The sequence below is a fragment of the Macaca thibetana genome, chromosome 19 (assembly GCF_024542745.1).
Source record: "Macaca thibetana thibetana isolate TM-01 chromosome 19, ASM2454274v1, whole genome shotgun sequence".
Lineage (NCBI taxonomy): Eukaryota > Metazoa > Chordata > Mammalia > Primates > Cercopithecidae > Macaca > Macaca thibetana.
Genome location: NC_065596.1, coordinates 40,383,507 through 40,398,513, shown reverse-complemented (window position 1 = coordinate 40,398,513; position 15,007 = coordinate 40,383,507). Strand labels below are relative to the sequence as shown.

Sequence of the window (15,007 nt, the reverse complement as noted above, 5' to 3'; positions counted from 1 at the left end):
CGCCCTGAACAGTGGACTAGACTGGCAGCCCGTTGTCCTCCCAGGGGCTTCAGGTCGTAGGCCGCAATGCCGTTGTTGTCCCCGCGGGCCGCCTGGAGGCGTCCTGGTAGCGCCAGGGAGGCCCACAAGGACACAGCATCCTCAGGCCCCACCAGCACCGGAGCTTGGGGGACCGCTCGGTGACAACCCCAGACCCCTCCACCCAGCGTGCAACTGCGGCTCACACACTTGGGCCGGCAGCCAGCTGGGGGTCCGTTCCTCTTCAGAGAGGAGAAGCTGGTCAGGGGCGGAGATTAGGCTTGGAGTTTCGGAGTCAAGGGAGAATCAGAAACCACTGTGAATCCTGCCTGTCGGGTGTATGTATGTCTATCAAAAATACATGTCCTAGAACAAGCGCGGTGGCTCACACCTGTAATTCCAGCAGTTTCGGAGACTGAGGCGGGCAGACCACCCGAGGTCAGTAGTTCAACACCAGCCTGATCAACATGGTGAAACTTCTGCCTTTAGGTTCAAGTGATTCTCGTACCTCAGCCTCCCCAGTAGCTGGAATTATAGGTGCACACCAGCACATTGGGCTAATTTTTTGTATTTTTAGTAGAGACGGGGTTTCACCATATTGGTGAAACTACAGCCTTGATCTCCTGGGCTCAAGCAATCCTCTCACCTCAACATGTCCAGTAGTTAGGATTACATGAACATCCCACCACACATGGATAATTCTTCTTTTATTGTTTTTTATAGAGACAAAGTCTCACTATGTTGCCCAGGCTTCACTCTGGAATTTTAAATATTTATTTTTTGTTTTGTTTTTAGAGACAGAGTCTTGCTATGTTGCCCAGATTGGTCTTGAACTCCGGCCTCATCCTCCCGAGTAGCTGGGATAATAGGGATGAGCCACCATGCTGGCTTGTACTCTGGAATTTAAACATCTATGTTTTTCCTGTCAAGTGACCCTTAATCTCCAAGACAACCTGTCAATCAGCCTAGGGGACTTTCTTTTTTTTTTTTTTTTTTTTTTGAGACGGAGTCTCGCTCTGCCGCCAAGGCTGGAGTGCAGTGGCCGGATCTCAGCTCACTGCAAGCTCCGCCTCCCGGGTTTACGCCATTCTCCTGCCTCAGCCTCCTGAGGAGCTGGGACTACAGGCGCCCGCCACGTCGCCGGCTAGTTTTTTGTATTTTTTTAGTAGAGATGGGGTTTCACCGTGTTAGCCAGGATGGTCTCGATCTCCTGACCTCGTGATCCGCCCGTCTCGGCCTCCCAAAGTGCTGGGATTACAGGCTTGAGCCACCGCACCCGGCAATGAGGGACTTTCTTTACCTTCCAGTGGACTCAAGGAGCTGCAAAACCTCAAAGGGAATACTATTGCCTCCTGCCCAGGGCCTGTCAATGGTTTTCTGATTACAGTCTCTCAGTTTGTCTTTGGGGAACTGGCCCACTCTCATTCTAGAGGGTTTCCTAGGTGATATCCCTGCCCTCTGACTCTGGCTCCAGCTCTGGTACACGGCCCAGCCCTGGCTACTTAGAGACAAATCAGAACATCCCATCCCCTGACCCCTGTAATTGTTTAGGGATGGGCAAATGACCTCCACTGGGACAATGAGCATCAGCCCCGGGACTCTGTTGAAACTGTCAAGAAAGAAGTGCTTGGCTGGGCGCGGTGGCTCAAGCCTGTAATCCCAGCACTTTGGGAGGCCAAGACGGGCGGATCACAAGGTCAGGAGATCGAGACCATCCTGGCTGACACGGTGAAACCCCGTCTCTACTAAAAATACAAAAAACTAGCCGGGCGAGGTGGCGGGCGCCTGTAGTCCCAGCTACTCCGGAGGCTGAGGCAGGAGAATGGCGTGAACCCGGGAGGCGGAGCTTGCAGTGAGCTGAGACCCGGCCACTGCACTCCAGCCTGGGCGACAGAGCGAGACTCCGTCTCAAAAAAAAAAAAAGAAGTGCTGTCTCCCAGCTGGGACTGCTAGACTGTACATCATCAACCTGGAGCGGTGGCAGATCACTCTGCCCGCAGACAGAGAGCTGGTTTGAAAATGAGGCTGTGGCAGTCTCAGATACCCGTTCTCCATTCCTTTCCTAGAAATAGCATTTTTTTTTTCTTTTTTTGATACGGAGTCTCGCTCTGTCACCCAGGCTGGAGTGCAGTGGCGTGATCTCCGTTCACTACAACCTCTGCCTCCCAGGTTCAAGTGATTCTCCTGCCTCAGCCTCCCGAGTAGCTGGGACTACAGGGATGCGCCACCACATCCAGCTAATTTTTGTATTTTCAGTAGAGATGAGGTTTCGCCATATTGGCCAGGCTAGTCTAGAACCCCTGACCTCAAGTGATCCGCCCACTTCAGCCTCCCAAAGTGCTGGGATTATAGGCGTGAGCCACTGTATCTGGCCTTTTTTCTTTTTCTTTTTCTTTTCTTTCTTTTTTTGAGATAGGGTCTTGCTCTGTTGCCCAGGCTGGAGTGCAGGGGCATGCTCGTGACTCACTGCAGCCTCAAATTCCCGGGGTCAAGCGATCTTCCCACCTCAGTCACCTAGGACTATAGGCGCTCCACACCATGCCTGGCTAATTTTTGTATTTCTTGTGGAAACAAGATTTCACTATGTTGCCCAGGATGTTCTCAAATTCCTAGGCTCAAGTGATCCTCCCACCTCGGCTTCCCAGAGTGCTGGGATTACAGGCATGAGCCACCACACTTGGCCCAATTAGAATCGTTAGCTGCACACATGGCCACTTAGCTAAAGATATATCTTCCAGCCCCCTTTGCAACCAGATGGGGCCCTTCCATAAAGTTTGGCCACTGGGAAGTGAATGGATGTGATGTGTGCCATTTCTGGGTTTTGTCCTTAAAGGGAGGAGGCCTGGTCTCTTTGTCCCCTCTTTTCTCCTTCCAACTTGCAGGAATGTAGCTGTGGTGAGGAACAGATGAGGGCAATACCACAGGGGAGGCAGAGCCACATGACAGATGGAGCCTGTGTTGGAGGAGGCAAGCTGGTTATACTTGGACTGCCTGTCAGAGATAATTAGGCTTCTATCACGTTTAAGCCACTGTAGGCTGAGCGTATTGGCTCACGCCTGTAATCCTAGCACATTGGGAGGCTGAAGTGGGAGGATTGCTTGCACCCAGGAGTTCAGGACCAGCCGGGGCAACACAACAAGACCTTTTCTCTACCAAAAAAAAAAAAAATTGGCCAGGCATGGTGGCACATAATTGTAGTCCTAGCTACTTGGGAGGCTGAGGTGTCAGGATTGCTTGAGCCCAGGAGGTCAAGGCTGTAGTGGCTATGATCACGCCACTGCATTCCAGCCTGGGTAACAGAGTGAGACCCTGTCTCTGAAAACAAACAAAAAGCTTAAGCCACTGTAATTTTGAGCTTTTGCTCCACCATATGGACCTGGAGCCTAACTACTATAGAAGCTAACACAGAAAAAGGAAAAGGCAAGGATGAAAGATGGAAAGAAACTAAGTTCTTAGCAACATCGTTTGAGTCCTTGAACCAGCCAGACCTGAAGGCCTCATCTTTACAGGTAAGCAAAAGTAGACAAATTCTCTTCTGTATTTAAGACAGCTGGCATCATTTTCTGTCATTTACAACTGAAAATGCTAACTGATATACTGGTGATTCAGGGTATACCTTATGATGAGGTTTGGGAGACTCATCCTCACCTTCCAGGCCTGGAGATCCCTCTCACCAGAAGGTAGCATTGTGGAAGCAGCCACAGTGGTCCTGGGACACACAGTCTGTGCCATCAATGGTGAGGCCACGCTCATAGCTCTCATAGCATCGGGAAGAACCGTGAGCGGGGTTGGCAGGCAGGACACACCCCCAATCATAGGTCTGTGCACAGATGCTATAATGGCCTTGGGGTGGGCAGGTCTGTGCTGTAGGCAGTTGGCAAAGATAAATGCCTAAGGCTCAAATTTCTTTTCTTCTTCTTCCTTTTCCTTTTCTTCTTCGTCTTCTTCTTCTTCCTCTCCCTCTCCCTCTTCCTCGTCTTCATCTTCTTGTTCTTTCTTTCTCCTTCTTTTTTTTTTTTTTTTTTTTTCTGAGATGGAGTCTTCCTCTGTCCCCCAGGCTCGAGTGCAGTGGTGTGATCTCCATTCACTGCAACCTCCGCCGCCAGATTCAAGCAATTCTCTACCCTCAGCCTCTCGAGTAGCTGGGACTACAGGTGTGTGCCACCACACCCAGCTAATTTTTGTATTTTTAGCAAAGACAGGGCTTCACTATGTTGGCCAGGCTGGTCTCAAACTCCTGACCTCAGGTGATCCACCCACCTCAGCCTCCCAAAGTGCTGGGATTACAGGCATGAGCCACCACGCCTGGCCTCGAATTCCCCTTTCCAATCTCATTGCCTCTGCCCCTAGTCAGCCTGGCTTCCCATTGGTATTTCCCCACCTCCACACCTTTGCAGCTGCAGCTCCCTTTCCCTTGGATCCCCTTCCCACACATTCTCCTCCACCAATTCCACCTATGCCAGGAATTCTTCCTGGACTCCCACCAGGGGAGGGGGCTCTTCCAGGCAACCCATAATCTTCCCTGCCTGCATCCCAGACCAAGCCAGAGCACTTATGGCAATGCTCGGGGCCCCTCCAGGGCATCGCAAGGTTCCCAGGCTCCTGGCTGGCTGCAGTATGGGCTGTGAGAGTGTCACAGAGACCACAGTGCTGGCCACTGGGATGACATGCATCCTGCAGGCATATCCTAAGGAAGGGCTCGGGGCTGATGAGGACCACACAATGGTCAAAGGGGCCATCCGGCACCTGTAGGAGGCCACACAGTTTGGGAGACTTGAAGATCTGGGCAAATTATGTGGGCAGCTGACATGAAAGACATGGTTGGGCTGGGTCAGTGGGCAGTGGATAGTGACCAGGCCCTTGGACCAGGATGTAGTATCCAGAGGCAGGTCAAGTAGGCCAATACTGCCTCCAAAGGACCCACGGAGCCCCACCAGCTGGCCTGAGAATGCAGAAGGCACCATGAGCTTCCCCAGGTATACATGAGATGCAGCCCACAGGCCATGTGCACCATGGCATGGTGACCCTCCAAGGCAGCCAACCCCAGCCTCCCGGCAGTGCCCAAGGCAGCCAGCAGTGCTCACCATCCACCTGCAGGGGAGGTAACGGGTCAGCACTGGGGCTGAGGAGGCTGAACCTGCTCCCATGCCTCCCCGAAACCCAGAGGTCCCTCCCCATTGTGCCACAGAGGAGAATGAGACTTTGGACAAGGGACTTAGCCTTTCTGAACTTCACTTTCTGTGTTTGTAACATGGAAGGACAAAAGTACCTACTTCGGGCCGGGTGCGGTGGCTCACGCATATAATCCCAGCACTTTGGGAGGTTGAGGCGTGTGGGTCACTTGAGGCCAGGAGTTTGAGACCATCCTGGCCAACATAGTGAAACCCCATCTCTACTAAAAACTCAAAAATTAGCCAGGTGTGGTGGTACAGGCCTGTAGTCCCAGCTGCTCAGGAGGCTGAGGCAGAAGAATCGCTTGAACCTGGGAGGTGGAGGTTGCAGTGAGCCAAGATGGTGCCCCTGCACTGCCTCGGGTGACAGAGTGAGACTCCATCTCAGAAAAAAAAAAAAAAAAAAAAAAAAAAGTACCTACTTCATAGGGCTGTTGGGAGAATTAGGTGAATTGACAAAAAGTGCTTAGAACAATGCTAGGCATATGGTAAGTGCTTCATGACCCCTGCTAAGATTGGCCAATCCCAACCAACCCACAGACACATGAGTTAGGAAGCTGCCTGGGGTTAAGTCACTAAGATTTTAAGGTTGTTTGTTATGCAGCATTAGCTGACTGATACAGTTGCAATAAGGATTAGATGAGATGATTGATGAAAATTGCTCAGAACAGTGCTGAGCACATGAAAAGCACTAAATAAAACACTAACTTGGCTGGGCATGGTGGCTCACATCTGTAATCCCAGCACTTTGGGAGGCTGAGACAGGAGGATCCCTTGAGCCCAGAAGTTTGAGACCAGCCTGAGCAACATACTGGAACCCCATCTCTACAAAAATTCGCAAGGATGGTGGGGCATGCCTGTAGTCATAGCTACTCCAGAAGCTGAAGTGGGGGGATCACTTGAGCCCAGGAATTTGAGGCTGCAGTGAACTGTGATCACATGACTACACTCCAGCCTGGGTGACAGAGTAAGATCCTGTCTCCAAAAACAAAACAAAACAAAACAAAAACCAACCAAACAAAAAACGTCACAGCCAGTCACTAGCATGTTGTTAATATGTGTCCAACTCTAGCTGAGGAAAGAAATGACTTACCAAAGTATCAATTCCACCTCTCTTTATTGCTTAAATGACCACTTAACTCTGCTTTGTAACCATCAAGAGTCTAGATTACCATCATTCATTTCCCAACCCCACTAATAACCTCTTATCTTTTTTGTTTTTTTGAGACAGAGCCTTGCTCTGTTGCCCAGGCTGGAATGCAGTGGCACAATCTCGGCTCACTGCAACCTCCACCTCCTAGGTTCAAGCAGTTCTCTGCCTCAGCCTCCCGAGTAGCTGGGGTTACAGGCACACGCCACGACACCTGGCTAATTTTCGTATTTTTAGTAGATACGGGGTTTCACCATCTTGGCCAGTCTGGTCTTGAATTCCTGACCTCATGATCCACCTGCCTCAGCCTCTCAAAGTGCTGGGATTACAGGCTTGAGCCACCACACCCAGTCATAACCCCTTATCTTGTCTCTACTCAGTCATGCCTGTCCTTCCTACACTCCATCCCCACCATCTAGCTAACTCTGCTAAATACCCTTTTTTTCCCCTTTTCTCTCTTTTTTCTTATTTTTTTAGATAGACTCTTGCTGTATTGCCCAGGCTGGAGTGCAGTGGCACGATCTCGGCTCACTGCAGCCTCCACTTCCTGGGCTTAAGCAATTCTCCTGCTTCAGCCTCCTGAATAGCTGGGACTACAGGCATGTACCACCACTCCAGGCTAATTTTTGTATTTTTAATAGAGACAGGGCTTCACCATGTTGGCTAGACTGGTCTCGAACTTCTGACCTTAAGTGAGTCCTGCACGTTGGTCTCCCAAATTGCTGGGATTACAGGCATGAGCCACAGCGTCTGGCCTAAACACCCTTATCTTTTAAATATATACACTTTTTAATTTAATTTTATTTTTTTTAGAGACGAGGTCTGACTCTGTTGCCCAGGCTGGAGTGCAGTGGTGGCGCCACCATAGCTCACTGCAGCCTCGACCTCCTGGGTTTAAGGATCTTCCTACCTCAGTCTCTTGAGCAGCTGGGAACACAGGCGCGCACCACCACGCCCCCTAATTTTTAATTTTTTTTGAGCCCGGGAATGGTGCGGGCCAGCAAGTCCAGGGAGAGCACAGGAGCGGAGGGGAGTGGGGGCGCAGGGGCAGGGTACCAGATTGGTGCCCAGCGGTTGGTGTCCGCCTGCAAGGAAGCAGCCGCATTCGGCTGCGGGCACTCAGAGGCGCCGCTCAGTGGGAAGGCCTGGCCACACACTCAGCGCTCCCGGCAGGGCTGTAACCCGCGCATGTGGCCAGGCAGCGCACAGCTCAGCGCCAACGCACTGGGCACCGCAACGCTGAGGCGGGCCGCGGGGGTGGGGGGTGGTGGGAGGGTCAGGGACAGAGGGCACAGAGACAAGAGAGAGGCAGGGGAGATATAGCCAGGGTCGGATGGGGGAGGCAGAGATGGAGGATGCCGGAGGAGAGCAGCACGGGGCTGCCCGGGGAAGAAACAACTAGGAACCAAGAGAAGGGGAACGGAAACGGGGAAGGGGCGGGATTGAGGGAGGTCCAGAACGAGAGACATGCAGAGAGCCAGCGGCACGGAGGAGACATAGAGACACTGAAAAAGAGACACAAAAGACAGAAAGACCTTGTTAATCAGGCCGGGCGCTTTGGTTCATGCCTGTAATCCCAGCAATTTAAGAGGCTGAGGAGGGAGAGGTGCTTGCGCCCAAGGGTTCGAGACCAGCTTGGGCAACATAGTGAGACCCCTGTCTCTATAAAAATTGTTAAAGAAGGCCGGGCGTGGTGGCTCAAGCCTGTAATCCCAGCACTTTGGGAGGCCGAGACGGGCGGATCCCGAGGTCAGGAGATCGAGACCATCCTGGCTAACACGGTGAAACCCCATCTCTACTAAAAAATACAAAAAACTAGCCGGGCGAGGTGGCGGGCGCCTGTAGTCCCAGCTACTCGGGAGGCTGAGGCAGGAGACTGGCGTAAACTCGGGAGGTGGAGCTTACAGTGAGCTGAGATCCCGCCACTGCACTCCAGCCTGGGCAAGAGAGCAAGACTCTGTCTCAAAAAAAAAAAAATTGTTAAAAAATTTAAAAAGACCTTGTTAATCAAACCGGACCAATCAAATCAAGTCAGACCCCTGTCGGTCTGACCACATCTAATCTGGTCCTAACTCTTCTCCAGTACCCACCCTTCCTCGCCTGGCCCCACTGCCCAGGCCTGAACTTCTGTTGGTCCTGACGCGACTGTCCCCTGGTGGCCCAAGTCAGAGCTCTTCAGAGCTTACCCCTCTCTCTGGAAAGCACACTGGCGACAGAAGTCAGTGTCCTCCACGGCTGCAGGCAGATGCCCAGAGCCCTGCAAGCCACAGTGTAGGCAGCCACGGCCCAGTATATGGTTCAGTGGGCACTGTGATGGTGGCACACAGTGGGCCAGGCACTTGCTGAGGAATGGGCCTGGTCACAGTGCTGCGTAGCCGGGCTCCAGGGGATCCACCGCCACTGCCAGCCACACTCATGCCCATTCCTGGTGAATAGGGCATGCACGGCTGTCTGGCAAAATCTAGGGCAGAGGGGCCCACAGACCTGGCTGCAACCTGGCAACTTAGCAACCTTCTGGGCATTGGGCAAGGATGTAATAGGGTCACCGGGGCCAGAGTCCACACAGATAGGGTTCATATGGCCATGGCAGGATCACAAGTGCCAGGCTGTCCCAGTCATAGCAAAAGGCCACAGTCTGGGGCCATGTAGAGCTGGCAGCCCCAAAGTTGGGTGTGGAGGTGGTGGCCATAAGAAAAGGGCAGTGATTCCCAAATTCCATCTACCTACACAGAGGGCATGCAGGCAGGTTGAACAGCAGAAGGAGATGGTCACTGAGTAGTGAGGGAGTCAGCAGAAAGGATCCGAGAGGGGTCAAGGAGAACCTTAGTGGCTGGTTAATGGGGGGAGTCATTAGGGATCATAGGAAGATTTGGTGGGAGGTGAGCTGGGGGCTTGATGAGGGGTCAGTATAGGATTCAAAGGGGCATCCATGGCAGAGTGGTTGGATAGCCAGAGTTGATGAGAGGTCCGTGGAAGTTCAATGAGGGGCAGTAAGAGAATGCATAAGAGTCAGTGAAGAGGGGCCAGTGGCGGGGGGCAATGGGAGGGTCTAGAAAAGGGCAATGGAGGAAGGGATGGACAACTCCATGGATCACTGAGGACCGAGGCTTAGTGGTTTTGGGTGACAACAGGGCCTCCCCTGGAGAATAAATGGGGGTGGAGTCAGAAGGGTTGTCAGTGACTGACAAATGCTGCTGGGTTTGTGGATGGCAGTTCAAGGTTAATGGGAAACGTCCTACTGGGAAGGATGCCTCTCTGATCAATGAGGGCCTAGTGAGACTTGGACAGTGCTCTAGGAGAAGGTGTGCCAATGAATGAATGGGACACTCTATAGAAAACTCAACAGGGTGAGAACATGAGTCAAAGAGAGGCTCAATTAGAGGGATAATAGAAAAGTCGGGGAATGCAGTGCAGGAGTTAGTCATATCCAGTATAGGAAGCTCAGTAGAGAATCAGTAGATGGCAGGGGTGGGGGCTTGATGGGCAGGTCCACAGGGGGTAAATGAGGACATTAATGGGCCAGTCAGTGGATCACTGAGAAGGTTAACAGACTGCTTGGAAAGCATCAGTGTGGGAGGTCGGGACAGTGGCAGGTGGGGTCAATCAGGCAGTAAATGGGATTAATGGGCAAATCTATATAACAGTAGTAGGATTGGTCAGGTATGGTGGCTCATGCCTCTAATCCCAGCACTTTGGGAGGCCAAGGCAGGAGGATCATTTGAGCCCAGGAGTTCAAGACCAGCCTGGGCAGCATAGCGAGACCCTCTGTCTACAAAAAATTTTAAAAATTAGCCAGGTGTGGTGGCGTGTGCTTATAGTCCCTGCTACTCAGGAGGCTGAGGTGAGAGGATCACTTGAGCCTAGGAGGCTGAGGCTGCAGTGAGCCGGGATCACGCCACTGGACTCCAGCCTGGACAACAGAGAGACTCTGTCTCAAAAACCAAACAAAGGTAGTAGGATCAGCTGGGGGAGGGCAATGGATGACTCAATGAATTAATTAATGGAATGTCCACTGACAGGGAGGGTCAGTGGGGAGATGAGGGCTGAGCCTGTGGGTTGAGGGGATTCAGTTAGGGAGTTAAAAGGATGACCATTGAGGACTCAGTGGAGAGTCAATAGGAGGGTAAGTGGAATCTCAATGGTGGTTAATAATGATAAGTAGATGCCCGGCATGGTGGCTCATGCCTGTAATCCCAGCACTTTGGGAGGCCAAAGCAGGTGGATCACTTGACATCAGGAGTTAGAGATCAACCTGGGCTATATGGTGAAACTCCATCTCTACTGAAAATACAAAAATTAGCCAGGTGTGGTGGCACATGCCTGTAGTCCCAGCTACTCGGGAGGCTGAGGCAGGAGAATCACTTGAACCCGGGAGGTGGAGGTTGCAGCGAGCCGAGATCACACCATTGCACTCCAGTCTGGGCAGCAGAGTGAGACTCTGTCTCAAAAATAATGACAAGTGGAGAGTTGTGAGGAGGGGTCAACAAGCAAGTCAAGGGGAAGGGGGTAAGTAGCCACTGATGCCTAGTGAGCAGGGCCACTAGGAAGTTGGAGTGGACATCTTTAAGGGCCATGGGCAGAGCTACTAGAGGGGGCATCAGTAGGAAAAGAAGAGTCATCGTGGGTGACTGGGGAGTAGACGGGACAGTGAGAAAGAGTAGGCCTTTGGAGCCTCACCTGGCTGTGGTTGAGGTCTTTCGGGCTCATGTCCTCGGGCCACAGGCTGAGAGGGTCAGGGCCTTGGGGCAGCTGTGTAGCCACAGAAGTGGGAGCAGTCCAGGCCCAAGGGCTCAAGGTTGGTATGGGCTGCGCCACAGAGACGCGCCAGGCGGTGGACACAAGAGATGAGGAATTCATAGTGAGCTCCTCCAAATGTGTGGAAACAGATGGCTCCCATGGCAGTGCAGACCACTGATTCCTCCAGGACAATGGGGCTGGACGGGGACTGGGTTGACAGGCAGCTGTGCCAGCTACCTGTGGAGGCCTCTCAGTGACCTTGGCACTTCTCAGGCTAGCGCTGGGACACCCTGGTTCCCAGGGTAGGCTTTGCAATTAGCGGAACAGGGTGGCTGCAGTGCACTGGGGCTGATGAGGTCGGCACATGTGGCTGGACATGCAGAGCCACGTGCAACAAAGCAGGAGTATTCGGGGCACTGGGGACTGGGGCTGGGACATAAGGTGGGAAAAGAAGTGGTGGGGTCACAGGACTCAGGGCAGGGTTCGAGGTGGGGGGCTGTCAGAGGGAGAAGGATCAGGGACCCATGAAGTCAAGGTCCCCAGTCCCCTCTTTCTCAGGATCCAGAAGTCACGTCCCAATCTCTCTCTCTCTGTCTGTCTGTCTGTCTCTCTCTCTCTCTCTCTCTCTCTCTGTGTGTGTGTGTGTGTGTGTGTGTGTGTGTGAGAGAGAGAGAGAGAGAGAGAGAGAGACTCGCTCTGTTGCCCAGGCTAGAGTGCAATGGCGTGATCTCGGCTCACTGCAACCTCTGCCTCCTGAGTTCAAGCAATTCTCCAGTCTCAGCCTCCTGAATAGCTGGGATTACAGGCACACACCACCACGTCTAATTTTTGTATTTTTAATAGAGACAGCATTTCACCATGTTGACCAGGCTGGTCTTGAACTCCTGACCTCAAGTGATCCACCTGCCTTGGCCTCCCAAAGTGCTGGTATTACAGGCATGAGCCACCGTGCCCGGCTTGATGCCCCAATCTTTGACTCCACTTCTGTGACCACACAACTGCACCAAAGCCACACCCATGGACACCTCAGAATTGACAGCCCAGGACTCTATCTGTGATGCCACATACCTCCCCTCTAGGACTGCCAACAGGGACGTGGGTCACAGCTTCTCCTAGCCAGCAGGAACAGGAGGAGGAAGGGACCTTGATGAGGATGGTCTGGCCAGGCTGGGGAGGAATGGGGATTGGGGGTGGTGTGGGGATGCTGAGGTGGTCATGGAGGGGGGATGCAGCTAGGGGTTCTGAGATAAGACCCGTATAAGGACAAGTCCGGGGGATCAGTGGGACGACCCAAGGGAGACTCTTAACAAAGACCGGAGAGAATGCTTGCAGGGAAGTACTGGCCATTGCAGAAGCAGGAACAGGGACACAGTCACCCCCGGCCGGGAGGACTCCATCCTTACACTTGTAGCCCTCAGCATGGGGAGTGGGGGGCCCTACCACCTCTTGCACACCTGGGTTCACACACAAGCTGTGGTGGCTGTGCCAGGAACACAGCCTGGCTTTAGAGAGGTGGCTTGAGAGGCCCAGGCAAGCCAGGGGCCCACCCTCTATTCAACCAGCACCCCCAGACGGCATCCTCCCAGGAGCCCTGCCCCTTGGATTAATTAGAGCAGCAATAATAACAACCAGCACTGATTGGGCAGTGCCTGCATACCATGCAGTGTGCTAACTACTTTCATGTGCCCTGGATATGGCAAACATAGCTTCCTTGCTCTTTTCTTGGAGGGGTCTTGCCTACTGTTCCCAGCCTCTGCTGACAGGGAGCCATGTGGTCCCACCCAGCATCATGGGTCTGTGGGGGAACCTGTCAGGGATCTCTAGTAATGAATGCCTTTTTTGCTCTCCCCACCCTCTTTTTTTTTTTTTTTTTTTGAGATGGAGTCTTGCTCTGTCACCCAGGCTGGAGTGCAGTGGCTCGATCCTAGCTCACTACAACCTCCTCCTCCTGGGTTCATGCAATTCTTCTGCCTCAGCCTCCCGAGTAACTGGGATTACAGGTGCACACCACGACGCCCAGCTGTTGTTGTTGTTGTTGTTTTGCATTTTTACTAGAGATGGGATCTCACCATGTTTGCCAGGCTGGTCTCGAACTCCTGGCCTTAGGTGATCCACCTGCCTCAGCCTCCCAAAGTACTGGGATTACAGGAGTGAGCCACCATGCCTGTCCCTCACCCTTCTAATAATAATAATACTTACACCTCCTTTTTGGCAGCTGCCCATACTTTCAGCATGTGCACTGAAGGGATTCCACATCCAAGATCCAGTGATGTGTATAGGACCCGGGGCTGCCTAATCAGCTTATTTCTCACTCCTCTGGGCCCCAATCATTGGCCAGGCAAAGCCTATCAGAGGCAACCCTGGGAAGTTTGCAGGAACCAATGGCAAAGGGTGTTAAATTTTCTCCAGGGGCTGCACATAGTGGCTCATATCTGTAATCCCAGCACTTTGGGAGACTGAGGTAGGTGGATCGCTTGAGCCCAGGAGTTCAAGACAAGCCTGGGCAACATGGCAAAAGCCCATCATTACAAAAAATACAAAAATTATCTGCACATGGTGGCATGTGCCTGTAGTCCCAGCTACTTGGGAGGCAAGGATGGGAGGATCACCTGAGCCCAGGAGGTTGAGGCTGCAGTGAGCTGAGATCACACCATTGCACTCCAGCCTAGGCAACAGAGCAAGACTCTCTCTCAAAAAGAAAAGAAAAGAGAAAAAAGAAAAGAAAAGAAAAGAATCCTTCCTGATAGAGTGGCCACATTGGGTTCACATAACCCTACCTCTTGCCATAGATGGTTAGGTCAGAGCTGGACAAAAAGTGTGTGTGTTGGGGGGTGCGAGTTGTCACCAATCTATAGCAAAAGGCAAGACAGATTCCCTCCACGAGCACTTCAACCTAGAGGCAAAAAGAGATGTGGGGAGTGGAGGATGGAGACCCGAAAAGGGTAAGTCAGGGTGGGGCCAGGAATCCATGAGGCACATGGAGGAGACATAGATATAGAGACTCCAAGTTGGTGAGAATCTGTTAAATCCATGAACAAATGTTCAGATGCCAGCTATGCCATGTTTTGGGTACACGACATCGGGCACATTCCTTAACCATCCATGCCTTGGTTTCTTTCATCCATAAAATGTAAATGGGAGGATTGATTGAGGGAGAACAGGGCTTAGAACCGAGAGAGTACTCAGTAAAGGTCAGCCGTTCCTTTTATATTATTATTGGAACTATTTTTCCATGATTGTAGTGGTGCCATAGCGTAAGAGGGTAGAGGTAGGATTCTGAAACCAGGTGGAAAGGCCAGTTCTGCTGCTTACTGTCTGTGGGATCTGGGGAATTACTTAGCTTCTCTGTGCCTCAGTTTCCTCAACTGTAGAGGGCAGACAAAAATTGTCCTATTTCATAGGGCAGTTTGAGGATAGAGGGAGCTAAATTAAGGCAGGTAAAACAGAGGTTCCCTGAAGGTTTTGTTGAAACACTGGTTTCTGATTCAGTAATTCTAGGGCAGGGCAAGAGTTTGCATTTTCCTTCCCTTCCTTTCCTTCCTTCCTTCCTTCCTCCCTTCCTCCCTTCCTCCCTTCCTTCCTTCCTCCCTTCCTCCCTTCCTCCCTTCCTCCCTTCCTCCCTTCCTCCCTTCCTCCCTTCCTCCCTCCCTCCCTCCCTCCCTTCTCTCTCTCATTCTGTCGCCCAGGCTGGAGTGCGGTGGCGCAATCTCAACTCACTGCAACCTCTGCTTCTTGGGTTCAAGCAATTCTTCTGCCTCAGCCTCCTGAGTAGCTGGGATTACAGGCACCCACCATCACCATGCCTGGCTAATTTTTGCCTTTCTAGTAGGGACAGGGTTTTGCCATGTTGTCCAGGCCGGTCTCAAACTCCTGGCCTCTTGTGATCTACCTGCCTTGGCCTCCCAGAGTGCTAGGATCACAACGTGAGCCA

General features: G+C 52.3%; 1 protein-coding gene across 2 annotated transcripts in view; it reads right to left on the bottom strand.

The window, feature by feature from the left end:
- TBCB (tubulin folding cofactor B) overlaps positions 1–15,007 on the bottom strand; it is a 188,056-nt gene that overhangs the window by 133,785 nt on the left and 39,264 nt on the right. The gene's annotated exons all lie outside the window — the stretch shown is intronic.